General features: G+C 37.2%; 1 pseudogene; it reads left to right on the top strand.

Moving 5' to 3' along the window:
- Positions 1-129: 129 nt before the first annotated feature.
- Positions 130-19,516, top strand: LOC129872243 (protein HEAT STRESS TOLERANT DWD 1-like; annotated as a pseudogene).
- Positions 19,517-27,565: the final 8,049 nt, after the last annotated feature.

The following is a 27,565-nucleotide window of genomic DNA, read 5'->3' as shown; positions in this document are numbered from 1 at the left end:
ATTCATATCAGGGGTATCCGACTTGGTTGCAAAGAATGTCGTACCACCATGCTTATTAATAAAATGGACATATCTTGGCTCATGACTTTTTCCAAGCAAATTGAAGGAGAGAAACTTAAAGAGATAAGGATGAGAAACTCTAAGAGGGTCCTGTATAAAAATGGGTTCTCAAATGCTAGGACTGGTGGTAGTAGTGACCGTTCTCAACAAGGTCATGGTTTAGAAAAGAAGTTTGATAAGGATAGGGTGTCATACCCTAAGGGTAAAGGTGGAGGTGTGAGTGATAGTAGCCCCACTTTTCCAAAGTGTGCTAAGTGTGAATTTTGGTTAAGGGTAATTGCTTTCCTTGGTCACATTATTTCCGAAGAAGGAATTATGGTTGATCCAAAAAAGATCGGGGAAATCAAAAATTGGCCTAGACTATTAATTCCTTTCGATATTCAAAGTTTCTTGGGCTTAGCCAGTTATTATAGACGGTTTGTGGAAGATTTCTCTTAAGTTACATTGCCCTTGACTACTTTGACTCAAAAGTAGGTAAAATTCTAATGGTTTGACCCTTGTGAGAAAAGCTTTCAAGAGTTGAAGGATAGGCTTACCTCTGCTCTGGTGTTGACTTTACCGGAAGGTTCCGATGGGTTTGTTGTATATTGTGATGCTTCATGAATTGGTCTTGGTTTTGTTCTAATGCAAAATGGTAAAGTGATAGGTTATGCTTCAAGGCAATTCAAGGCATATGAGCAGAATTACCTAACTCATGACTTGGAGTTGGCGGTGGTGGTATTTTCTTTGAAGTTGTAGAGACACTATCGTTATGGTATCCATGTGGATATTTTCACCAATCACAAGAGTTTACAATATGTGTTCACTCAAAAGGACTTGAACCTTCGACAAAAGAGATGGCTTGAGCTATTGAAGGAATATGACATGAGTGTGCTATACTATCCGACTAAGGAAAATGTGATTTCCGATGCTCTTAGTAGATTGTCCATGAACAGTGATGATCATATTGAGGATGAGAAGAAAGAGCTAGGTCAAGATGTGCATAGATTCGCCCCTTTGTGTGTTCGATTGGTTGATTCAAAAGATGGTGATGTTATTATGCAAAATGATTCTGAATCATCTTTTGTGAGAAAGATAGTGATCCCGCTTTGGTTGAATTGATGAAAATGGTTTCCAAAAAAGCCATTGAGGCTTTCTCCAAGGGGGAAATAGTGTTTTGAGATATCAAGGCAGATTGTGTTTCTCGAATATTGATGGCTTGAAAGATATGATATTGTCTGAGGCTCATAGTTCATGATACTCTATTCATTCGGGTTCCACAAAGATATATCGAGATTTGAGAGAAGTGTATTGGTGGAATGGCATGAAGAGAGATATTGTGGAATTCGTGGTTAAGTGTCCTAATTGCCAACAAGTGAAAGTTGAGCATAAAAAACTAGGAGGTTTGGCACAAGAAATTGAGATTCCTACTTGGAAGTGGAAAGCCTTGAATATGGACTTTGTTGATGATTTTCCTCGTACTCGTAGGCAACAGGACTCTAGTTGGGTGATTGTTGATCGAAGGACTAAGTCGGACCATTTTCTCCCAGTTAAGACCTCATATACAACTGAGGATTATGCTAGATTGTATGTCTGAGAGTTAGTTAAGATTCATGGTGTTCCATTGTCTATCATTTTTTATCAAGATACTTAGTCTACATCTCAGTTTTGGAGATCTTTTCAAAAGGGTCTTGGTACCTAAGTGAAGCGTAGTACAACTTTTCACCCACAAACGAATGGTCAGGATGAGCGTACCATTTTGACATTAGAGGATATGTTGAGAGCATGCGTGATTGATTTTAAAGGAAATTGGGATGATCATTTTCCATTAATAGAGTTTTCTTATAATAACAATTATCACTCTAACATTGAGATGGATCCATTTGAAGCTTTGTATGATAGGTGGTGTAGATCTCCTATCGGTTGGTTTGAGGTAGGTGAAGTAACTTTGATAGGGCCCGAGTTGGCATTTGAGGCTATGGAGAAGGTTAGACTTATTAGAGAAAGATTGAAAACAGCCTAAAGCCGACAAAAGTCCTATTCAGATGTGACAAGAAGAGAGCTTGAATTTGAGATTAATGATTGAATTTACTTGAAAATTCCACCCATGAAAGGTGTGATGCATTTTGGTAAGAAAGGAAAGTTAAGTCCCCTCTATGTTGGCCCATCAGATTTTGAGGAGAATTGGTAAGGTGGCTTATGAGTTGAATTTGCCTTCAAGAACAAGTCTCCTTTCTCAATTTCAAGTTCAAATTCATTCAAGGTATGTAGAGATTGATCCATAGGTTCCTTTCACCCATGGAGTCCCTAGGTTTTTACTCAAAATATCATTAATTTCAATTGGATTTGTAATCCTAGTTTGATTAATTGCATTAGATTGTTTCAATTATGTTATTATTTGTTATCAACAATCATTATAAGTATGTTTCTACATGAATTACATGATTTCAAGTTGAATTATGAATGCCCATGCATGAAACTATTTTCAATGATGATTTACATGAAGTATGATTATAAATTTCAATGATTTCAAAGTATTCTCATGGATTTTACTCAAATTGACTATGTATACAAGTTTTACTCTAAATTCAAGTATGAATTATAATCATGGATTACAAGTATGTTCAAGATATGAATTTATGAAATTTATGAATAAAGGTGACTTAGGATCCTTAATTGGTGACCTATGAATCTAGTGACATGAATTATACAAGTTGAAAGGCTTATACTCACATTGCAAGTATGACATAAAAATGAGCTAAGCTGTGAATTATGAAGTTTATGAACAAGTTTATGATTATATGTTAAGTATGATTATTATGTTATGTATTCCGTGGGATTTGACTTAGCACTGAATGATGACTTGAGGTGAGGGCTCGACCTATGGGGTCCTTATATAAAGTCTCTTGTCTTATAGCTACATGACACCGTAAGATTGCCCTTTGGCCTAGAGAGTGAATCCACATATAGCGTATGTACATGACCGGCCTAGCGAGGTAGAGTCTACCTTGGAAAGTAGATTCTCGTTTCATCCGTTGTATGGGGAGACATCGAGATTCCATGTTATGGATCGCATGATCTTATTATCAGTTATGGTTCTATCCTACATATGTATACTCTTTTTATGTCCTATTATGATTTAGACTATGTCTATTAAGGCTTTGATCATTATGATTTTCTCATGACTTTACTTATCATCTTTATCATGTACATTAATTGATCATTGCATCCTATGATTTATATTGCATGGCATGACCACATACTTAGTACATTCAAATATACTAACGCATATTGTTACCTACATTGTCTCATAATGTAGGGGTTGAGGATCATATTCCACCTACACATGACCAGTAGAGTTTCCATCCGGTGAAGATTGCTGAGTCCTCATCTATCGGGGGTGAGTTATGCATTTATTTCATTTCAAAGACTTTTGTTATAGTTCTGTTGAAGGTGAGTTAGGGACATGTCTTAGCCCCCGTCCTCCTTGAGTAGTAGAGGCATATGTGGGACAAATGTTATAGAGTCTATGTAGTCAAGTTTACATCTCTTTTATGATTCATGATTTAGACTCTTTCCTATGTTAATTCCGCTTTACTTTACCTTATGTATGCTTACGATATGTCAAGAGGCTTGGTTTTACGACTAGGCCCTAGGTCGGACTGTGACAAAACTTGATATCAAAGCACAAGGTTTAAGATGTCCTAGGAAATTCAACATGCTGCGTCAAGTAAAGTCTTATTAATGGGTGTGAAGCGCGCCACATTTATGAATAGAAGGCTATAAGGCGTTTTAGAAAATCCTTACTTCATTAATGGTCGATGTCGTGTGATAGAGTATACTCTAAGATTTCCTTTCCCTAAGACTGAGACAGCCTCAACGCTGGAAAAAAAAACTAAAACTGGCAAACCTAACGTAGGAAAAAAAAATTAACCGAGAGGCTTAGAAATAAGAAATGAAGAACAAGTATAAGGTAATAGTCGAAGAATAAGTAGGAAACTTTTACTAAAACTCTTATTTATGAACCTAGAGTAAAATCATGAATAAAAATATTTTTTTACATTATAATTTATTGACAAATGTTGTAGAGATAGGTTATGCAATATCTAAAACAATTAATAGAAATTCTCTTCTCATGTATGATTTATAGGAAAGTAAAAATATCAAGTTGTCATTTTATTTCAAAGTCCTAAATATTAATTCATTTATAATTTTTTTTAAAGTAATATTTTCCCCTTACTAAGGTAGCTAAATCGAATCAACATTGATCATTTTCAAGAACATAAACTTTTTCTTTGATATTTATTTTGTAACTCAAATATATTATTTAATAATATTTACATAATTTTTTTAAAATCGTGTATTCAATGGTATGGGCTATAAAAGTAATAATTAATTCATTTTATATACATTTTTTATTAAATAACGTGGCACACATATGCAAAGTCTATATATATAATATATATATATATATAAAGTAAATTCAATTTTTTTGTTGGTTCCTCTTCTTTATTTCTTGTTCGGGCGAAATTTTTCTCATTGTAAATCGATGAAAATGCTTGTTTAAGTCTTTATTTTTCTATAATTTTGTATGTGTATTAAGAAAAAAAGACGAGAATAATCATTTATGTTGTAGGCAAAATGAAATTTAATTATATTATTATATATTTTTAAATTCTAACAAATACTTATAATAACTTGTTAATTTTTCTATTTTGTTTTGTAAATAATTGAAAAGAAGATTTTTTAATGATTTTTTTAAGGAACTAAGGAGATTAAGATGTAAATAATTAAAAATAATAAAATAAGGATTAAGTCACAATAGAACGCATAAATTAAGGGTACAAATCGCAAATTATTGATTATTAAAATTCCATAAGTTTTCGGTAAAGTATCATTCATTATTTTTTTTTCCAATTTTAAAACCAACGCAATTTTGATAGTTAAAAAAAGATATTTTTGGTAAACTAAATAACATAATATAGATAGGTTTATTGTACGTTGAATGTAGGGAAAATGCTCATAAATATTCTTCTTTTATTTTTTGGTCTAAAAAATACTTTCAAATTATTTTTTTAGCTCAAAATATCCCTAACTAATTAAAAATGGTCCATCTTTTGGTCTAAAATCATCATCAACCTTTGTTTTTGAGGTAAATATTGAAAATACTTCTAAACTTGGCATGGATTATTACTTTAGTCCCCAACTATTAATAGCTTTAAAAACACCCTTAAACTTGACGTGAATTATTACTTTCCTCAACTATTAACAGCCTTAAAAACACCCATTTACTTGATTAAGTAATTTAAAAACACCCATCTTATGTCACATGTCATCCACCCATGCGTATATGTGGAATTTTTTACTGATTTGGCGTACACATGTATTTTTTCCACATTATTTTCTTCGTTGCTGCTTTTCACGCTCATTATTTCTGGTGCAAGCTCCTTCATTATCACTTTACAAAAGAGCCTCTACAAGCACTAAATCTTTTTATTATTCCACAAAGAAGTATTAAACTTATTGATTTTACTTTTCAAACAAGCACTCCGCCTTCTCTATCATATACCCATATGAACAAATTATAAAAATATACTAGAAAAGTTAAAATTGGTCCAAAATTGCAGAGAAGGGAAGAAGAAGAAGAGAAATTTGGAAAACAAAATTCGAAGAAAGAGAAAATAATTTCTCAAATAATTTTGGGGCATTAATTTAATTTTAATATTATTTTCATATGACAGTTAAAAATGACTTGAAATTTGACGTGTAATGATTGTATTGCATGCACCACATATTAAATGAGAAAAATATTTAAAATACTAATTTCAATAAGTCTCAAATGGTTAAATAGAAAGATTCAAATATAAACTCATTACAAGTATAAGGATCATCAATCATTTCGCTAAAAAATATATGGAGTGTATTTTTTTTAAGACCAAAAAATATTTATGAGCCTTTTCCGTTGAATGTATTATAATTTTGTTAGGATTTTACGCAAGGCTTTTAATCGGCAATTTTGGTAAACTAAATAAAATTGGTATTAGAGGTAAATTAGAATACAGTTTTGTATTGCCAGAAAATTTCCCCCTTTCTAAAACGTACTAGATAGTCGAGTCTCTGCTTCACCTTCAATCCCAATATGGTTTAAGCCTAATAAAGCTACGCGCAAAAATAAGGTATTTCTTTTTTCTCTCAAAAATTTGTACTATAGTTTTGTTATCAATTTTTGTGACATGAAAGAAAAATCTGAATTTTGAATAATAATAATAATACAGAAAGTGGAAGGATCGTGGGATTCAGTAGCATCGAAAGTATGGCAGCCAGGAGTAGACTCATTGGAGGAAGGTGAAGAGCTACAGTGTGACCCATCTGCTTACAATGCCTTTCATGCTTTCCATATTGAATGGCCATGCATGAGGTATTTTTCCCTATGCCTTGTCGTTTTTTTTTTTTACCTGATGTTTTGTCCAACCCTCCATTGTTGCATAAAGTTTTATTTATTTTTAGACAATTTTAGATTTGATGAGATATTGATGAAATTCAGTTTTGATGTGCTGCGGGACTCTCTTGGCATGGTGCGGACTGAGTTTCCACATACTGCATACTATGTAGCAGGAACACAAGTAAGCTTTCTTCACTTTATGTTTAATAGAAATAACATGAACGATTCCTTTTAACCCAGGATACACACAAAGAAGCGGAAGAGTTCAACATCTACTGTATAAACATAAAAAATAATTTAATTTAAACTATATATAAATAGTATAATTTTTCATCCGTTGCCATTTAGCTTCGTAGGATCATTTATATACATTGCACAAACCCTTTTTGATAAACAAAAGTAATTAGTCTAATTTTTATACATTGCAGAAATTTCTTTTGTTTTAGTTTCTGCCATCCCAATTTGCTCTGTTTCTCTTCCTTCCTTTTTTAATAATGGGGAAAATAAAAACGGTAAAACAAAAAGCTCCTGAAACACCTTTCTCCCATTATTTCAGGCAGAGAAAAGTGCTTGGAACTCGATTGGAATTTTTAAGTTATCTAATATATCTGGAAAAAGGCCGGAAGTGGTGCCAACCAAGACGGGTGATGATGATATGGACAGTGAAAGTAGTGGCAGTGATGATGAAGAAGAAGAAGAAGTAGAAGCTGTTCTACAGGTACTTTATTTCTTAACATGACACTGTATGTATACATCACATTTTCCTGTTAACTTCTTTTTCCAATATTCTACAGTTACGCAAGGTGTTTCATGAAGGATGTGTTAATAGTATACGTGCTATGACCCAAAACCCCATATAGTTGCTTCTTGGAGTGATACTGGTCATGTTCAGGTCAGACTCTTCCTCATAATAATTTTGAAGTTTGATGATTCAGTTCTTTGGATATTTTTTAGATTACTTATGTTAGTTTTACTTTTAAACAGTTTGGCATCATTCTTTGGCAATCATGGTGCAAAACATTTATGTGAGATACAATTTTTAACCTCAAAATAGTATTTGATTAAGTTCGTCTGAGTTATGTAGTTCTTTGTCAATGATCTGATAAATACAGTAGCCGAAGGAACAAACTTCTGGTGAAGCTTAGTATATCCATACAACAACAATTATGCCTTAGTCTCAAACAACTTGTGGGCGCTATATGAATCCTCAATTCTTTCTTAAGTCAACTTATATCATCACAATACCAAACAGAATAAAAGTGGAAGGAAAAAATAATAGAAGTTATGTAACAAGCCTAAATCCTATTTCCAACTAGAAGATATCATCTATATGAATTTTTTCCTTCCATTTTGTCCCATCTTTCGCTAAGTCTGCATTGATCCCAAGGTCTTTCGAGACAATTTCCTTTCATATGATTATAGGTCTACCTTTAACACCTTTACCCTCCATAGTGTCGCACGTATCCATCAGTGCATCTGTAGGCTTGTCCAGAAGGTTAATATATCCAGAGACTAGTATAATTTCTCATCTTATATTAGGTTTAATGCAATGGCAGGTCTGGAATTTTAGCTCGCATTTAAATGGGTTGGCAGAAGCAGAGAGTGATCTTAGCCAAGGGGCTTCTGCAGTCTCTAATCATTCGCCCTTATTTAAGTTTAGCGGACACAAAGATGAAGGCTATGCTATAGATTGGAGTCCTCATGTCCCAGGGAGGCTTGTTTCAGGTATGGGATTTTACTCTTTGCACATGTGATGATATGCCATGGTCATAATTATTCTAACGTTTATTGCTGTTACTAGGGGACTGCAAGAATTATATCCATTTATGGGATCCAACTTCCGATACAATGTGGAATATTGATGATCCTTTTATTGGACACACAACAAGTGTCGAAGATCTTCAGGTGCTCATATAGTGCTTGTACTACTTAGGGAAAGGTGTCACACCCCGGGAGGGTACCCTAGACGTGACCGGCACTCGAAAGTCATTTCTGGTCTTCAAGCGAACCACCTGATTCAGTCACACTATCATTCAATCACATTCATTCAATGTAGGATTCAATCATAAACACACTATTCTCATTATGGGGGCCGAAGGCCAAACACTACCAACTCAACAAAACAAATATAATAAGACTCCTCAAATAACAGTCCAACCTCCCCACACTCTTGTCTATGAAGCCTCTATCAAAGTCTAGGGGCTGCCAATGAAAAGCCCATTGCTACCAACAATCAAAATAAAGAAAACAATACAAAACTATACAGGGAGCTCAACATCCTCCGAAAACTAAGAGGACTCACCAAGTAGCTGGAAGTGTGTAGATCTTCAACGGTGCACCGGTTGATGATCTCTGGTACCTGTCTCTGCATCATGAAATGATGTAGGCAAAATGGCGTCAGTACGTGGAATGTACGAGTATGTAAAATGGCCAAAACAACATCAGAAAAGAATCAACCAACTCGGAAATCTCAACTCATAAATAAGTAACAACTTACTCAAGTGTCCTAAGTCTAACAAGAAGTGGTTTAGACGGGACCAAATCACATGCCACTCAACTCAACTGACTCAGAGTACTATCAAGACCTAAATGGGAGTTTCTCTTATCCGACAACCATCACTTATGAGCCAGTGATAGTACAACAATCAGACGTTGTTGCCACGTCCGTCCATACCTTGCCAGGGCATGAACTCCTCCCTAATCATGGATTCCATCGATTAGTCAAGTCCTATCATTTCAGGACAATAAAATGGGGAAACATCCGACTTTAACGGTTCGATTCCACGGGAAGCATCCGACTTTAACGGTTCCATCTCTACCTACGTTGGCGGCGTAGTTTCTGGGGTTCAAGTATGGACTATACTCTTACCCGCTTTGGTGCTCGATACTCCTCCCATGACTCTATGATCATAAAGCTCCATTTAATCATCTCAAACAAGCCCTCACAGCTAGTTTCATTTAAGACCTTGCCAACTCATCAACTCTATCCTCAATTTAACTCATTAAAGTCATAATGGCAAGTCTCGTTTAGGACCTTGCCAACTCGACAACTCTATCCTCAAATCAACTCATTCAAGTCTAAATTAGATAGGCATTTATAACATCTCGCAAACATAACAAACCAATCCTCTCCTCATTTATCACCTCCTTAGGACTCATCACAACTCTAAGAATTTTAAACCAATAATTCAAGAGGAATAACACATTTAAGGGAATGGACACATTCAACATAATCACATGGTTAAGGAAATCAACCGAGCATATTAACAAACCATCTCCATCAACTCATGCTAATATAAAGGTTTTAGAAATTCTTAGCTCAACAGCTTCAACACAATAAGAATCAAATTACTAGGACACAAGACTCATTCAAACATAAACCATATCAAGAACTCAATTCTTATGGACATTTAACCTCAAGGAGAGTATAGGGCACATGGGTGGACTCAACCTATGCTTTGTGTGGCCTTACATACCTTAGAATAGATTCTTGAAGGAACCTTGTTGTTGGGTCTTCAATGGCAACTTGAAGTCTTGAAGTTCTTGGAGGCAAATCTTGTTGAAGAAGGATTTGGAGAAGTAGAGAGGAGAGGGAAATTTTCTAGGGCTTTTAGAGAGAGAGAGAGGCTGAAAATATGGTCTAAATTCGTTCAAGGATGATACATATATAATTTGGGACAATTCCCAAATTGCCCTTTCTCCAAAAATTCTGAAAAATAGGCTAAAACGCTCCTGGCGTGATAGTGGCGCGTCGCGCCAGTGTAGCGCCAGACTGATTAGGCCTAAAAACCTGCACATCCATTAGTGGCGCGCCGCACCAAGGACCAAACTACTGAGGCATGTTCTTGGCGCGATAGTGGCTCGTCGTGCCCTTATAGCGCCAAGGCCATATTTTCTGGGTTCTGGAAAATAGGCTTGAAAACCCTGCACATCTCTTAGTGGTACGCCGCGCTAAGGACCAAACTACTGAGGCATGTTCTTGGCGCGATAGTGGCGCATCGCGCCCTTACGGCGCCAAGCCTAGTTTCCAGCAATTGCAATTCAGGCCTAAAATCCCTATCGTGCTAGTTCGTCTTAGGATTGTCATATCTTTTGACTCCAAACTCCAAAAATTACATTCTTGGTGGCGTTGGAAAGAAGACTCGATGACCTTTAACTTAATTGGTTGTGGGCCACCCAAATTGTCGTCTTTCAAAAGATAGGGTCGTTAGAAGTCGACCTTTATACCAATTCCTTCGATAACTTACCCAAGACGGATCCTTTTGGACTTAGCTTGGTCCTAGGGGTCTTTTGTGACCCCACACCACCTCTAACACTTTTCAATTTCTCAGAGACTCATCTTAACTCGTGCATATACTTTAAAATAATTGAGTTAGACCCTACACGAATACAAAAAGGGTCCGAATCTTAGGGAAAAATTTTGGGGGGTGTTACAATATCTCCTCCTTGGGATCATTTATCCTCGAATGATAAGTAAACCCAGAATGGAAATTGAGGTACAAATAACAATCAGAATTCAGTCATTTAACCAATCAATTTCTCAAACAAAAATTATTATCCAAACTCAAAATGCACAAACGAATTCAAATCAAGAAAATAGGCATTACCTTCAACATTCTCATCGGTAGGCACGAATAGATGGGGATATCTAGATTTCATATCTTCCTCCGCTTCCCACATGGCTTCCTCAACAAACTGATTTCTTTACAGGACTTTGACTGAGACGATCTCTTTGTTCCTCAATTTGTGGATTTGGCGATCAAGAATTTGGACCGGGACCTCTTCATAGGATAAACTATCCTTAACTCTGATACTATCAATGGGGACTACCAAAGAGGGATCGCCTAAGAACTTCTTCAACATCGAAATGTGGAATACTGGATAAATAGAGGCTAGCTTTGAGGGTAACTCCAACTCATAGGCGATACTCTCAATCCGTCTCGAAATCTGATAAGGACCAATATATCGAGGACTAAGCTTCCCCTTCCTTCCTAACCTCATGACACCCTTCATGGGTGACACCTTCAAATACACCCAATCATCCACCTTAAACTCTAAGTCTCTCCTCCTCACGTCGGTGTAAGATTTTTAGCGACTTTGGGCTATCTTTAGTCTGTCTTGAATGAATCTAACCTTCTTCATGGCTTGGTGAACAAAATCGGGCCCAATCAACTCAACTTCCCCAACCTCAAACCATCCAATTGGAGATCTACACCTCCTCCTATACAAAGCTTCATAAGGAGCCATTTGAATACTTGCATGATAGCTATTATTATATGTAAACTCTATAAGAGGTAAGTGATCGTCCCAATTTCCTTTGAAGTCAAGCACACATGCCCTCAACATATCTTCTAATGTCTGGATGGTGCGCTCTTCTTGGCCATCTGTCTAGGGATGGAAGGCCGTACTCAAGTTCACCTTCGAACCTAATCCCTTTTGAAAAGATTTCCAAAATTGGGAAGTGAATTGAGCTCTTCTATCTAAGATGATAGACAAAGGGACCCCATGCAATCTGACGATCTCTTATATATATAACTTTGCATAATCTTCTGCGGTGTCAGTAGTATTAACCGCCAAGAAGTGAGCTGATTTCGTCATCCTATCCATAATTACCCAAATCGAATCATGTTGCTTCTGGGACTTTGGCAAACCTGTAATAAAGTCCATGTTGATCATCTCCCACTTTCATTCAGGAATTTTTATGTTTTGAGCTAAACCACATGGCCTTTGATGCTCAACTTTCACATGTTGGCAATTCGGGCACTTGGAAACAAATTTCGTAATATCTCTGTTCATCCCACTCCACCAATAGATTTCCCTCAAGTCATGATACATTTTTGTAGAGCTGGGATGAATAGAGTATCTGGAACTATGTGTTTCGGCTATAATCCTTCCTCGAATATCATCGACATCTGGCACATACAATCTATTTTGGTACCTCAACACACCATCTCCCCCTTTGGTAAAAACCATCACCTCTTGCTTGTGAACAACTTCCTTCAATTGGAGAAGGATGGGATCTTGGTCTTGCTTTTCTTTCACCTCCATCACGAGTGAGGATGCAGCCCCATCCTGAATATTAACTCCACCTTCATTGTTCTCTTCAAGACGAACTCCCAATCGGGCTAATCTGTGCACCTCTTTAGCCAATTCCTTCCTTTCCTCCACTCTATGGGCAGTGCTACCCATAGACAACCTGCTAAGAGCATCAGCAACAACGTTAGCTTTACATGGATGGTAGAAGATACTCATATCATAGTCCTTGAGTAGCTCGAGCCATATCCTTTGCCTTAGGTTGAGTTCCTTTTAGCTGAAGACATATTGTAAGCTCTTATGATCGGTAAACACATCAACATGCACTCCATACAAATAATGGCGCCAAATTTTAAGTGCAAACACCACAGCTGCTAGCTCGAGGTCATGAGTTAGGTAATTCCTCTTGTGAACCTTAAGCTGTCTTGAAACATAGGCTATCATCTTTCCCTTCTGCATCAGCACACAGCCCAAACCAACTCTAGATGCATCACAATAGATCACAAAGACCTCTGGGGCAAAGTTAAAATAGGAGCAGTGGTTAGCTTGGTCTTCAATTTCTGGAAACTCTCCTCACAAGCATCGTACCATTGGAACTCAGCCTTCTTTTGGGTCAGCTTGGTCAATAGTGATGATAAGGACGAGAATCCATATACAAACCTTCGATAATAACAATCCAAATCCAAGAAGCTTCTTATCTCTGTTAGGGACGTGGGTCTGGGCCAATTTTTCACTGCCTCAATCTTTTGAGCATCAACCTAAATACCATCTCCAGATACAATGTGGCCTTTGGGGAGAAGGTATTTGTTCTTTATGGTGACCTTGTTCAGCTGCCTGTAGTTAATACACATTCTAAGGGACCCATCTTTCTTTCGCACAAATAGGACTGGAGCACCCCATGGTGAGACACTCGGCCTTATGAATCCCTTATCTAACAAGTCTTTCAACTGTTCCTTCAACTCTTTCAGCTCAGTCGGAGCCATTCTATATGGAGGGATAGAGATAGGTTGGGTATCAGGAAGAACATCAATCCCAAAGTCGATCTTCCTATCCGGAGGGACTCCAGGCAGATCTTCAGGAAAGACGTCAGTAAACTTGTTGACAATTGGAACCGACTAAAAGGGTAGAGACTCAATATTTTTGTCTTTCACTCAGACAATGTGATAAATACACCCTTTTGAGATTAGCTTCCTGGCCCTAAGGTAGGAAATAGACTTACCCTTAGGCACGACAGGACTCCCCTTCCACTCTATGACAGCCTCATTCGGGAATTTAAACTTAACAATCTGAGTCCTACAATCAATAGAGGCATAACAGACATAAAGCCAGTCCATGCCAAGGATCACATCGAAATCAACCATGTCCAACTCAACTAAGTCAACCAGGGTATCCCTGTGATGAATTGACACAGTGCAATCTCTATAGACTCTCTTAGCTAAGATAGAATCACCGACAGGAGTAGCTACACTGAAAGGCTCAAGAAGACATTCAGGAATTTTATTGAATTTACTAGCCACGTAAGGGGTCACAAAAGATAGGGTGCCACCCGGATCCATCAAAATATAGCAGTCAAGAGAAGTGACTCGAATCATACCCGTCACGATGTTTGGAGAGTTCTCTTGATCTTGGCGACTGCCCATGGCATATAGACGGTTCATACCTCCACTTATACCTGAAGTAGTGCCCCTATGATTACCTCTAGCCGGTGGTGTGGTGGCAGGATATTGATCTCTGTTTCCCCCTGTTGGACACTCTCTCTGAAAATGGTCTATTTGGCCGTATTTATAACAACCAACCCTTCCCGCTCTGCACTCTCCCAAGTAGAGCTTACCGCACTTGCCGCATGGTGGCTTCCCTCTCGAACCTTGACCCTCGCTAGCCTGGAATTGAGAACCCTAGGGTCTGACATTCTGATGACTGTCATCTATCAATCATACCTGGGCTGCGGCATAGGTGCACTTGCAGCCGATGAGGCATAGCTAGAAGGCCTCTTCTGGAAGAAGGACTTGTTGCTCTTGTTCTGCCTCTGTTCATTCTCATGTCCCGCTGATTTTGCCTTCTTGCTCAGATGCTCCTCCCTGTCTTTCCTCTTTTCATCCTCCACCTGCTGAGCATACACCATCAATCTTGAAATATCCATGTTGTAGATTAACAATACTACTTTGCATTCCCTCATCACATGTCTCCCCAATCCGGAGACGAACTTTCTCATCTTCGACCTCACATCTGGGATCATTTCTGGAGCATATCTGGATAGTTGGATGAACTTCAGACCGTACTCCTTAACATTCATACCTTCTTATTTCAGATTCACAAACTCCTCCACTTTCGCTTCCCTCAATTCTCGGGGAATGAAGTGGTCAAGAAAGGCTCCCTCAAAATCATCCCACACAGCAGGCTCAACATTCTCACCCCTACCTTGTTCCCGTTGGTTATACCAGATGTTTGCCACATCCTTGAACTGGTAAGACACCAACTCAACCCCCTCGATCTCCGTGGCATGCATAGCTTTTAGGATCTTTCACATCTCATCAATAAAATTTTAGGGATCTTTATCAACCTTAGACCCCGTGAATGACGGCGGATTCATTCTCAGAAAGTATCTAATTCTGGTGGCAGCCGACGACTCTTGGAAACTAGAGCTAAGAGTTGGCGAGCTCTGGTTACCATTTCGGGCAGCCACTAATTGAGTGAGCATAGCAATCGCCCCTCGAAATTCTTCCTCTGAAGTGGGTGCAGGTGGAGTAGCAGGCACTTGAGGTGCCTCTGCATACCTTGCTGGTCAGCCTCTAGCTCTCGATGGGCGTACCTCTGACTGTGGCATCCCTGCGTTATTAGCATTCCTCTGGCTAGCAGTACGTTTAGGAGGCATTATCTTAATGTATAAATACACGAATAAGAAAGTAGTTTTATAGAGTTTAACTCTATCGCACGAATTCAGAGTATGAAAGAAGTGAAACAATTCTTAATGTCTTATAGCCTCCTGATTATAAGTGTGGTGCACAACACACCCATAAGCAAGACTCTACTAGACACGACTTCATAGACTCCCTAGGACTCTTCAACTCTAGGCTCGGATACCATGTTTGTCACACCCCGGGAGGGTACCCTAGATGTGACCGGCACTCGGAAGCCATTTCTGGCCTTCAAGCGAACTAGATGATTCAGTCACACTATCATTCAATCACATTCACTTAATGGAGGATTCAATCATAAACACACTATTCTCATTATGGGGGCCGAAGGCCAAACACTACCAACTCAACAAAACAAATATAATAAGACTCCTCAAATAACAGACCAACCTCCCCACACTCTTGTCTATGAAGCCTCTATCAAAGTCTAGGGGCTGCCAATGAAAAGCCCATTGCTACCAACAATCAAAATAAAGAAAACAATACAAAACTATACAGGGAGCTCAACATCCTCCGAAAACTAAGAGGACTCACCAAGTAGCTGGAAGTGTGTAGATCTTCAACGGTGCACCGGTTGATGATCTCTGGTACCTGTCTCTGCATCATGAAATGATGTAGGCAAAATGGCGTCAGTACGTGGAATGTACGAGTATGTAAAATGGCCAAAACAACATCAGAAAAGAATCAACCAACTCGGAAATCTCAACTCATAAATAAGTAACAACTTACTCAAGTGTCCTAAGTCTAACAAGAAGTGGTTTAGACGGGACCAAATCACATGCCACTCAACTCAACTGACTCAGAGTACTATCAAGACCTAAATGGGAGTTTCTCTTATCCGACAACCATCACTTATGAGCCAGTGATAGTACAACAATCAGACGTTGTTGCCACGTCCGTCCATACCTTGCCAGGGCATGAACTCCTCCCTAATCATGGATTCCATCGATTAGTCAAGTCCTATCATTTCAGGACAATAAAATGGGGAAACATCCGACTTTAACGGTTCGATTCCACGGGAAGCATCCGACTTTAACGGTTCCATCTCTACCTACGTTGGCGGCGTAGTTTCTGGGGTTCAAGTATGGACTATACTCTTACCCGCTTTGGTGCTCGATACTCCTCCCATGACTCTATGATCATAAAGCTCCATTTAATCATCTCAAACAAGCCCTCACAGCTAGTTTCATTTAAGACCTTGCCAACTCATCAACTCTATCCTCAATTTAACTCATTAAAGTCGCAATGGCAAGTCTCGTTTAGGACCTTGCCAACTCGACAACTCTATCCTCAAATCAACTCATTCAAGTCTAAATTAGATAGGCATTTATAACATCTCGCAAACATAACAAACCAATCCTCTCCTCATTTATCACCTCCTTAGGACTCATCACAACTCTAAGAATTTTAAACCAATAATTCAAGAGGAATAACACATTTAAGGGAATGGACACATTCAACATAATCACATGGTTAAGGAAATCAACCGAGCATATTAACAAACCATCTCCATCAACTCATGCTAATATAAAGGTTTTAGAAATTCTTAGCTCAACAGCTTCAACACAATAAGAATCAAATTACTAGGACACAAGACTCATTCAAACATAAACCATATCAAGAACTCAATTCTTATGGACATTTAACCTCAAGGAGAGTATAGGGCACATGGGTGGACTCAACCCATGCTTTGTGTGGCCTTACATACCTTAGAATAGATTCTTGAAGGAACCTTGTTGTTGGGTCTTCAATGGCAACTTGAAGTCTTGAAGTTCTTGAAGGCAAATCTTGTTAAAGAAGGATTTGGAGAAGAGGAGAGGAGAGGGAAATTTTCTAGGGCTTTTAAAGAGAGAGCGAGGTTGAAAATATGGTCTAAATTCGTTCAAGGATGATACATATATAATTTGGGATAATTCCCAAATTGCCCTTTCTCCAAAAATTCTAAAAAATAGGCTAAAACGTTCCTAGCGCTACACTGGCGCGTCGCACCAATGTAGCGCCAGGCCGATTAGGCCTATAAACCTGCACATCCATTAGTGGCGCGCCGCGCCAAGGACCTAACTACTGAGACATGTTCTTGGTGCGATAGTGGCGCGTCGCGCCCTTACAGCGCCAAGGCCATATTTTTTGGGTTCTGGAAAATAGGCTTGAAAACCCTGCACATCTCTTAGTGGTGCACCGCTCCAAGGACCAAACTACTAAGGCATGTTCTTGGCGCGATAGTGGCGCGTCGCGCCCTTACGTCTCCAAGCCCAGTTTCCCAGCAGTTGCAACCTAGGCCTAAAATCTCTGTCGTGCTAGTTAGTCTTAGGATCGTCATATCTTTTGACTCCGAACTTCAAAAATTACATTCTTAGTGGCGTTGGAAAGAAGACTCGACGACCTTTAATTTAATAGGTCGTGGGCCACCCATATTTTCGTCTTTCAAAAGATAGGGTCGTTAGAAGTTGACCTTTATACCAACTCCTTCGACAACTTACCCAAGACGGATCCTCTTGGACTTAGCTTGGTCCTAGGGGTCCTTTGTGACCCCACGTCACCTCTAACACTTTTCAATTTCACAGGGACTCATCTTAACTCGTGCATATACTTCAAAATAATTGAGTTTGACCCTACACGAATACAAAAAGGGTCCGAATCTTAGGGAAAATTTTTAGGGGGTGTTACAAAAGGTTTCCAATTTAGGCATCTCATTACATTTGCTAAATTCTAAAGCATTTTTTGTGACTTCCTCTGATGTAGTGAAGCCCTGTAGATCCTTGTGTGTTTGCCTCTTGCTCAGTTGATGGAAGTATTAAGATATGGGATACCCGAAAGAAAAAATCTCTTACTACCACTATAAAGGCACATAAGGCAGATGTTAATGTTATATCATGGAACAGGTATTTGACTTTTCAGTTGTTACTTTCCCCATCTATAGTTATGGTTATATTGTTATGTGATTTCTTTTCAGTTGTTACTTGCATATGGAAGTGATGTCGAAGCATTTTCTATTCAAGATCTTAGATTCGTGAAATGTGGGCTGAATGTATGTATGATTCTCTAATACTCTCTCAATTTTGGTTGTGGCATTAAATATTTAACTGTTTGGGGAGGGCTGGAAAGTGGGGATGAGATTAATATGAGTTTATCTTGTCGTATTTCCAACCTAGTAGTTGTGAGCCTTCATAGAGGAGAAAGTGAGGTTCTGTCTTCTTTTTTTGAGAAGGTAATAGGAGAAGAAAGTGGTTTAAGAAGATGAGATAAGAGCGAACCATTGTATAGGTGGACTCGTGTCAGTTAAAAAATGAGTGCTTATGTACCCAAGGGTGTGGCCTAGTAGTCAATAAAGTAGGTTGAGAACCATGAGGTCTCAAGATCAAAGCCAAGAAGAGACCAAAAATACTAGTTGATTTATTCCCATCTATCCTAGCCTTGGTTGACAAAGTTACATGGTACTTATTGCTGGTGGAATTAGTCGAGGTGCGCGCATTATCACCAAAAAAAAGGGTGACTGCTTATTCTCTTGTTCCCTTTGACAAGAAGGAGGAGACAGTGTTGTGGCATACTTTGAATATCACAAACATCCGATCATTTCTATCAAATGGATTCCTCCCCATGAAGCTGCCTCAACCATTACTTTTTCATCATCAGACAATCAACTATCAACTGATGTAAGAACTCTAATGGGATTGTTGATGAACAGCCTTATGTCACACTCTCGATGTTTCTCTAAGGATCTGTTTATTTGTATAAATCACCATCCTTTCTATTTATATCAGTATCTGGGACCTTTCTTTGGAGAGAGATGAGGAAGAGGAGGCTGAGTTCAAAGCCAAAATGAAAGAGCAAGTCAATGCCCCAATAAATTTGCCCCCACAACCTCTCTTCGTCCATCAGGTTCTTCTGTCTGTCTGTCTGTCTGTCTGATGAGAGCAAAGTTTATCTACTATAAGTTTATTCTGACGACATATCTAATTAACAGGGCCAAAAAGATTTGAAAGAACTTCACTGGCATTCTCAGATCCTTGGAATGATTATATCCACAGCAGCAGATGGATTTAACATACTAATGCCATCAAACATTGAAAATATGGTTCCTGCTTGATACTTGGTTAATAAGCAAATGATGTTTGGTAGCTTATTACTTTAGCTTGTTCAATTCGTTCCTATTTGGTAAGTGATGGACATCTATTCCTTTGCTTTTGTAATTATATTGTGCCTTTATTCCATCAACTTTGTCCCAGAAATCTATTTATGGACAAATGAATGCATTGCATGGTTGAGTAAGCATTTCTTTATTTGCCCAACCCTCTAGCTTCAACTAATTTACATTCTCGTTGTGTTACAAGAATTAGCTTGGAAGAGATCAATGTTGGTTGGGAAATCTCCAAATCAAGTAACCCAGCCCCAGTAACTCTAGATAGTGCATCAACTGCTTTGTTCTCAACTCCCTTTTTGTAATCAATAAAATAGTCAAAGGGCATCAACTTGGTAACCACAAAAACTGTGAGTTTGACGTCTGCTCCATAAGGAACTTCAAAGCCCTTTGATCAGTCCTTATAACAAACTTCTGACCCAATAAAGTACTGAGACCACTTAGTAACAGCTTGGACAATTGCCAATAACTCTCTATCATACACTGATAAAGTTGCATGCCTTGGTGATAATGCCTTTGCTAATAAAAGCTATAGAATGCCCCTCCTGCATAAGAACAACACCTATCCCATAACCACCAGCATCAGTCTCAACAATGAAAGTTTTTTCGGCATTAGGAAGAACTAAGACAGGAGATTAAGTCAAAGCTTTCTTCAATTGTAGGCATCCTAAGTTGTGGTGTTCCATTTGAACTTATCCTTTTTAGTTAGATCAATAAGAGGCTTACAAATAACTCTGAAACCTTGTATGAACCTCCTGTAATAACCAGCTAGGCCCAAGAAACCCCTTAATTGCATAAGAGTAGTTGGAGTAGGCCAATCCCTCACAACTTTGATCTTTTGAGGATCCGTAGAAACACCTTCTGCTATGATAAAGTGACCAAGGCATTCAATTCTATGGACACCAAAGAAGCATTTGTTTTCTTGGTGAATAGTTGATGCTCCACGATTTTAATAAAAAAATCTCTGATGCAATGTGTTCCTCCATAGTTCTACTACATATCAGTATATATCATCCAAAAATACCGACACATGCTTCCTCAGAAAATTTTGGAACCAAAAAGTTCATCAAGCCTTGAAATGTAGCTAGGGCATTCGAGAAACCAAAAGCCATGACTAAGTATTCAAAATGTCTAGAGTGATTCCTGAAAGAAGTCTTAGGCACATCCTTTTTTTTCATTCTCAATTGATGTATCTAGACCGTAAATCTTTTAGAAATTATTTTGGACCCGCTAACTCCTAATAAGTCTTCTACAATAAGGATTGGAAACTTGTTATTTATAGTGAACTTATTCAAGTCCCTGTAGTCTACACAGTCTCCATCTACCATTCATTTTGCATACCAACATAAGTGGTGATGCAAACGGGTTGCAGCTAGGTTGAATGGTCCCTTCATCCATCATTTGCTGCACTAGCCTCTCAATAATATCCTTTTTAACTTAAGAACATCTATAAGGTCACTTATTCGCAAGTTCAACACCAGATTGAAATACAACTTTATGATCAAATACACCTCTAGAAGGTGGTAAACCAACAAGTTCTTCAAATAATGCACAGAATTCTGATAATACCTCTAGTAGTTCATGATTTTCTTTAGGATCTTTTTCAGCTTCTAATGGATGCCACTTGGATTCATCACTCCCCTAAGGAATGATAACACTTAAATAATGCTAATATTTATCTATTTTTTAGATAAAAACTTAAATACTTTCACAGGTGAAATGCACCTCTTGAAGCAAAATGAACTTATATATGAAGCAGGACAAAAAGAGGAATTTCACACGGAGTAAATAAAAAGGGGGAAAGAGAAGACAATGTCAAATCACATTGAGCTCAAAAAAATAATTGACAGTGAGCTTAAAGAAATGACAAACTGCAACGAGCTGAAAATGAATCTGCACAATAAATACCTATAAAAGAGGGTAGATTCAAAATCAGGAACGGAAAGAGAGGGAATTCTTACGGCTTATGGTGATTGGCTAAGAGAATTCCCAAAAGAAAGAAAAGAGTTTACTTAGTTAAGAAAGAATATAAAATACTTTTATATAACGAAAACTTTGTGTCAGGAAGTAGAATGAATTTTAAAGGCTAGTCATGCTCCTAAGGTTATACGTGGAACAAGAAACTAATTTCTTAATGGAAAAGTTTCATAGCGGAATATGCTAAAAAGGAGAGTTAATAACAACCGCATTTTAATATATCTTTGGTTTATTGATTCTCACTTTATTACACGTCTTTAAATTTCTTATCCTATGCAAAAATAAATTAAGTTTCAGTAGTCAGGAATGTGACCAATCTAGTTAATTATATTGAAATAAAATCCTTCAATGTATGTGATTACGGTTACTAATTATCATATCAATTTTTATTCGTGAGAAAAAAATTGAGTTGATATATTATAATTGATATCCAAAAGGGGTTATTTCTAAGCATAACAAATACAACATGCATCTTTCTTGTAAACATTTTTATCAAATTATATATCTGAAAAGAATATAATTTATGAATTACAAGAATTTATATTCGAAAGAAATAATTAATTTGAGAGTTGTATCTCCAAGGAATTAACAAGTAATTTTACTATTCCAACATCTTCTTCATTAGGTTAACTTTTTAATTATGATGTTTTAATTTTTATTTCTTTTCTTTTTAAAATCATCAAAAGAAAAGTCGCTATTGTACAATAGTAATCAAAGTAAGACTATCAAATTTTTCAATATTCGTGGATTCGACATCTTTTAATACATTATTTGATAAAGTACAAGTTTTAAATTTTATTTATGCTAAAGACTTGTCAAGGAACTACTTGAATCATACAAACTTGAGATTGATTAACCGGGTGATTGGTTGGTTTTCCAGCACTAGGAGTCAATATTTGACTGCTAGACCCTCTAAGTAAGTGGTTTATTCTCTTATGCAAAAACTCCATTGTTAAGTTTTTGAAAATTCAGCTTGATATCAATGTTAATAGTCACTGGATCCTTAGCACAACTCTACAAGAGCCCATAAGGTAACAATAGAAAATTAGCAGAAAACACAACTCCTTGTAGTAACCATGTGGCAATAGTCATCTTGTCCACCTTCATACCACCATTTGTTGCGGCTACCATCTCAGGCTTAATAGACTTCACTTCACATCTTAATTGCTTGACCATCTCAGAGTATGAAATTATGATATATCCCAAAGAACCATTTAAGGCACGCATAGAGATCTCCATGTATTCCACAGATTGCCCCAACACTTATTGTTCATTTTGTTCCCCTTGTAATTTCCCATCCCGCTCTTCTATTAAATCCTGCACCTTTTCTAATTCTTCCACTTCCAACAAATACAACTCTTGGAATTCCTACACTTATGCCTAGACATGTACTTCTCATTGCAAAAGTAACATAATCCATTTTCTCTATTTTCATTAATCTCCTCTAAGCTCGAAGTTCTTCTGTTTACCCTTTAGAAAAATAGAATTATTGGCACCAGGTATAGGTAATACAAGCTTACTATTGCTATTCTTTTGATCCATGAACCTTCTTGCATTCATTTGAGATTGAGTAGATAATGGCTGTCTCACAACATTTAAGTTTGCTTCTTGCATTCTTGCATTCCTATACACCTGAGATAATGAAGTGAAATTGATGATGTTCACGATATTATTCAACTCATGCTTCAAGCCCCCGATAAAATAGCTAATAACATTTCCTTGAGGCAGATTCACCCTTGTCAAATTCCTCTCAAAGACTGATGCCTACTTCTTCATTTCAATCAGGTATTCCCATTTGCGCCAATGAAACAACATTCCTTTGATTTTTTCAGCAAATTCTTTCTGGCCCAAAATGGAACAGTCTTCCTCCGATTATCTCCGGATAATTGATTCCTCAATCTCTAGATTCTGCATCATTTCACACAAATTCATAATTTCTGCAATAGTATTCTCCTTGTTTGATTCTCTAATTGTTCGCATTCCTTTCACCAGGGTTGTCAAGGATCGTAAATATTTGATGCCAATGTTACTCAATGGCAGGAATCACAAGAATTGAATGATTGTTCAAGAGGCTACAATCTATTGAAAGAAGGAGAAGAACAGAGAGAGAATAGAATTTAGGAGAAAAAAAGGAACTATGTATATTTCATATGATGAATGTAAATTGATGATTACAATGCCTATTTATGTAAACTACATCTTTATTGACTCATTCTATCTAACAAAATTAGTTACTACTAACAGTCCCAACTAACTTTTGAAACAATAGTTAATGTAGGTTTATTGTAAGACCCCAAAAGTTGGAAAGTCATGGAACGAGGTTTAAAAGAAGTTTCTTAAGAAAAATCTCAGTTTTGGCATTAGGTGATGACCACGAAGGCCATCACAGGTCGTATTCCTCACTATTGTCCTTGGTAGACCATCGTGGTGGAAGTTCTAAAATGCAGGATTTGTAGGGAAGGGTCCATGACAGGGACCACAGTCCATGGTGAGCACCACGACTCATGGTGCCCTCCGTGGTGGACACTCTTCTAGACCCCTGTTTAGTCCCTTTACCACGCACGACCATCACGGGGCCATATTGCCCATCACGGACCATGGTGGGCACCCTTGCTAAGACCCTTTTTCAGAAAGTTAAGTCCATCACCATGACCCTAAGTACGACCCGTAGTGGCCTTCACGAGCCGTGATAAGGCTCCATCTAGGTGCCGAATTCAGTTTTTAATGAGGGTTATTTTTTTCATTCCCTATACTTCATTAATGAATGTGGATGGTTTTTAGGATTATATTCCCACATATTAACTACCCTAAGTCCTTCTAACTCTCTCATTCTCACCGTTATCTCCTAAGTCAAAATCTTCTCTCAAAAAGTGTGCTCTCAATCTTCTTCATCAAGCAAATTCTAAGGATTTCTTCAAGATCAGGCTTCAATTCACTTAAATCTAGGGTTCCTAAAGGTCAAGGTATATGGGACTTCATCCATGGGTACCTTCTTTTCTCTCCAAAGTTTTTATGATTTTCATTCAAAAAGCCTTAATTTTATAGTAATGTGTCGGGTCTTCTTATTCATGATATATTCTATGATTATTGATTAAATTATGCATTCAATTGATGTTATTTTCATGAATTATGTATGATTTGATATAAAAGATATGATCGTGCATGTTTCCAATCCAATTTCATGGTTTTCAAGTTAATTGATCATGAATTTCAAGTATGTAAGCAAGTTAATGAAAGGGCGACTTAGGATCCTTAATGAAGAAGATGACTTAAAATCCTAAATATGTTTTATGAAAAAGATTCGTAATGATGGAAGACCTATACCCACATTACATGAATCACATGATAATGAGTTATTCCTATGAACATGTTTATGAAGTATGATTATGAGAGGCTTATGATATATGACAAGTATGATTTATGATTATGTTAGGACATGTATTCCGTGGGATATTAACTTAGCACCGAGAGAACTTTGAGGTGGTGACTCGACCTAAGCCCTAGTAGCAACCCCTAGTCTCTTAAATTACGTTTCCACTGTAGGATTGCCAATATGGCCTAGATAGTGGATTCACATATAGCTCATGTTCATATTTTAGAAGGAGTCTACATTGGCAAGTAGTCTTCCCCCTTCTCGATGTGGGGATCATTGAATTCCATGTAATAGCTCGCATGGTCTTACATGCCGGTTAAAGGTCCTATCCCACACAAGTTAAAAGCAAAGTTATGAGTTCTTATGATGATGATGATGATGATGATGTTTTGATGCATTGACCAATGAGTTAAATGTTTTAATGTTTTCATGACCTTATTCATGTTTTAAAGATATAGGTCTTGCATACCATGATTCATATTGACTATATCCTATGTTTATTGTTCATGCATCTTCTCATACTTAGTGCATTTCATGTACTAACGCATACTTTTTGCCTACATTGTATCATAATGTAGGGTCCGACGATCATGCTTATCCCCCTCCCGCTCGTGGCTAGAGTTTACACGTTTGTACTGTTGGTGAGTCCTCATAGTTCGAGGACATGGCATTTATTTTATTTTTGACAATTGATTACTTCATTACTTTTATGTTGTCATGGGTGCGCTAGGAGCTTGTATTATGCCCCATCGAGTTAGTAGAGGCATGTTAGATATTCATGGAGTCTATGTTGTCGCATCTTTTGATGTCTTTTCTTCTTATTGAGATGTCCTTGTTGAGACTTTATTTACGCTTTCATGATTAGTTTATTTTCTTATTTACCTTATGTATGCTCGTGAATAATATGCAAAGAGTCTTGGTTGGGGTCCTTCAGGATCCTAATCGTCGTGTCACTGCTAGGCCCTAGTTCTGGTCGTAATATTAACAATGTCAACTGACTTTTGAATTTCAATTTACTGTAACAATGTCAAGTGTCAAAAATCAAAAGGGAAATTGGAGTAAATTGAGAGAAGGCTAATTGGAATGAGAGCCAGATCCAATAAATTGATCATTATCTTGGAAACTGTATAGGGTTACAAGGCTTCCTTCTCCTACAAGTCATATAAGGATTAGTTTTGATATGTACAAACATGGGTATATTTGCAATTAGCTAAGTGAGTTAGTTTGTTATAGGTTGGTTGGTTGTACTAGTAGTAGCTTAGTTTGTTGAGATTAATGAAATTCATTTTCCGTCGCAAACATATATTTTTTTAATTTTTTTCTTCTCACTCTCTTCTCCATTTCTCTTGGCATGAAATAGAGTTCATGGTTTTCACAAGTTTCACAGTTGACTTCATTCAATTCATCAACGTTTTATATTTAATTTATTAAACTCTTGCTTTGAATTCATCAATTGAGGTATTTTGACAGTTTTCATGAGTTCATGAATCTTTGTGAATTCTTACGATATGATATAGTTGAATTGATTTAATATTAATTCACCTTGTTGTACTATAGGAACCATTTATAGATCACTTATCAAAAAAGCAAAGTAATTACTACTGAAATTTTATTTTTCAATGCAAGGTTATCTCCTGTCAATCTCTAATATCATAACATCTCCTAAATTCATTGGCTTACATATGAAAAGATGTTGCCAATCATATGACCTTGTTACCTATGACAAAAATTCTAAAAAAATATGACTATTCCTTCATTTTTTGTTGAGGATGATTCCAATCAATAACCAATAGTAGATCTACTTAGTTGTGAGTTTCTTTCTACTTGACTGGGAATAATGCTCTTTGTAGAAAATAGAAAAGCTGTTAAACCAACAACTTTATTTTTCTAACCCTTCTATTGGAAAACAATATCACTTCCAACAAAAAACAAATTGTTTTATAGATGGTTTAAGGTTTAATGTTGATGCAAACAATTACAAAGTTTTAGCTCTTTCAACTAATATGCCTACTAAGTTGTATATATGTAGGTTTATCCCTAATAAGTGTGAAGTGATAATTGAATGAGAAGACGTGACTCCATCTTAGTGTAAAAGTGAAAAAATGTATTTCATGCGGGACAACCCACTGGGTTGAGTATAAGGAGATGGACGAAGGGTGTCATAAGAATGTTATCCTTGTTTTTAATGTGAAGAGGAAATTTTCTTAGAAATGAGTTCCCCTTCGATCTTAGAACTTAATGCCCCTTTGAACTATTTGTCGTCTTGGATGGTTTTAAAATGGATCTATCCCCAACATATGATCAATTCATTTGTTTGGTTGACAATTCCTTTGTTCATGACACTGACTTTAATATTTGGATTATAAATGACTATAAGAAACCAACCCCTGGAGTGAAAAGATCCCACATATCATCTTTCATCATTTCTCGTGATATTGATGACAAATTAAATGAGCCCATACCTGGAAAAAATTGGGTAGATATTGAACGAGATTTGGTGGAGAACAAAGAAGGGATTTTGCTGCTACCATCGTACACGCAAGTGTATGCGGTCAACCAAGTAGTATAGTGACTCTTATGACTCGGATTATCGAACCCAAAGGACTTTAGTTTAGCAAATACTTTATTCTTGATGTAATCGTAATTAA

Source organism: Solanum dulcamara, chromosome 2 (genome assembly GCF_947179165.1).
Source record: "Solanum dulcamara chromosome 2, daSolDulc1.2, whole genome shotgun sequence".
Classification (NCBI taxonomy): domain Eukaryota; kingdom Viridiplantae; phylum Streptophyta; class Magnoliopsida; order Solanales; family Solanaceae; genus Solanum; species Solanum dulcamara.
The sequence above is the reverse complement of the archived record's forward strand: the minus strand, read 5'-3'. Positions and strand labels throughout refer to the sequence as shown.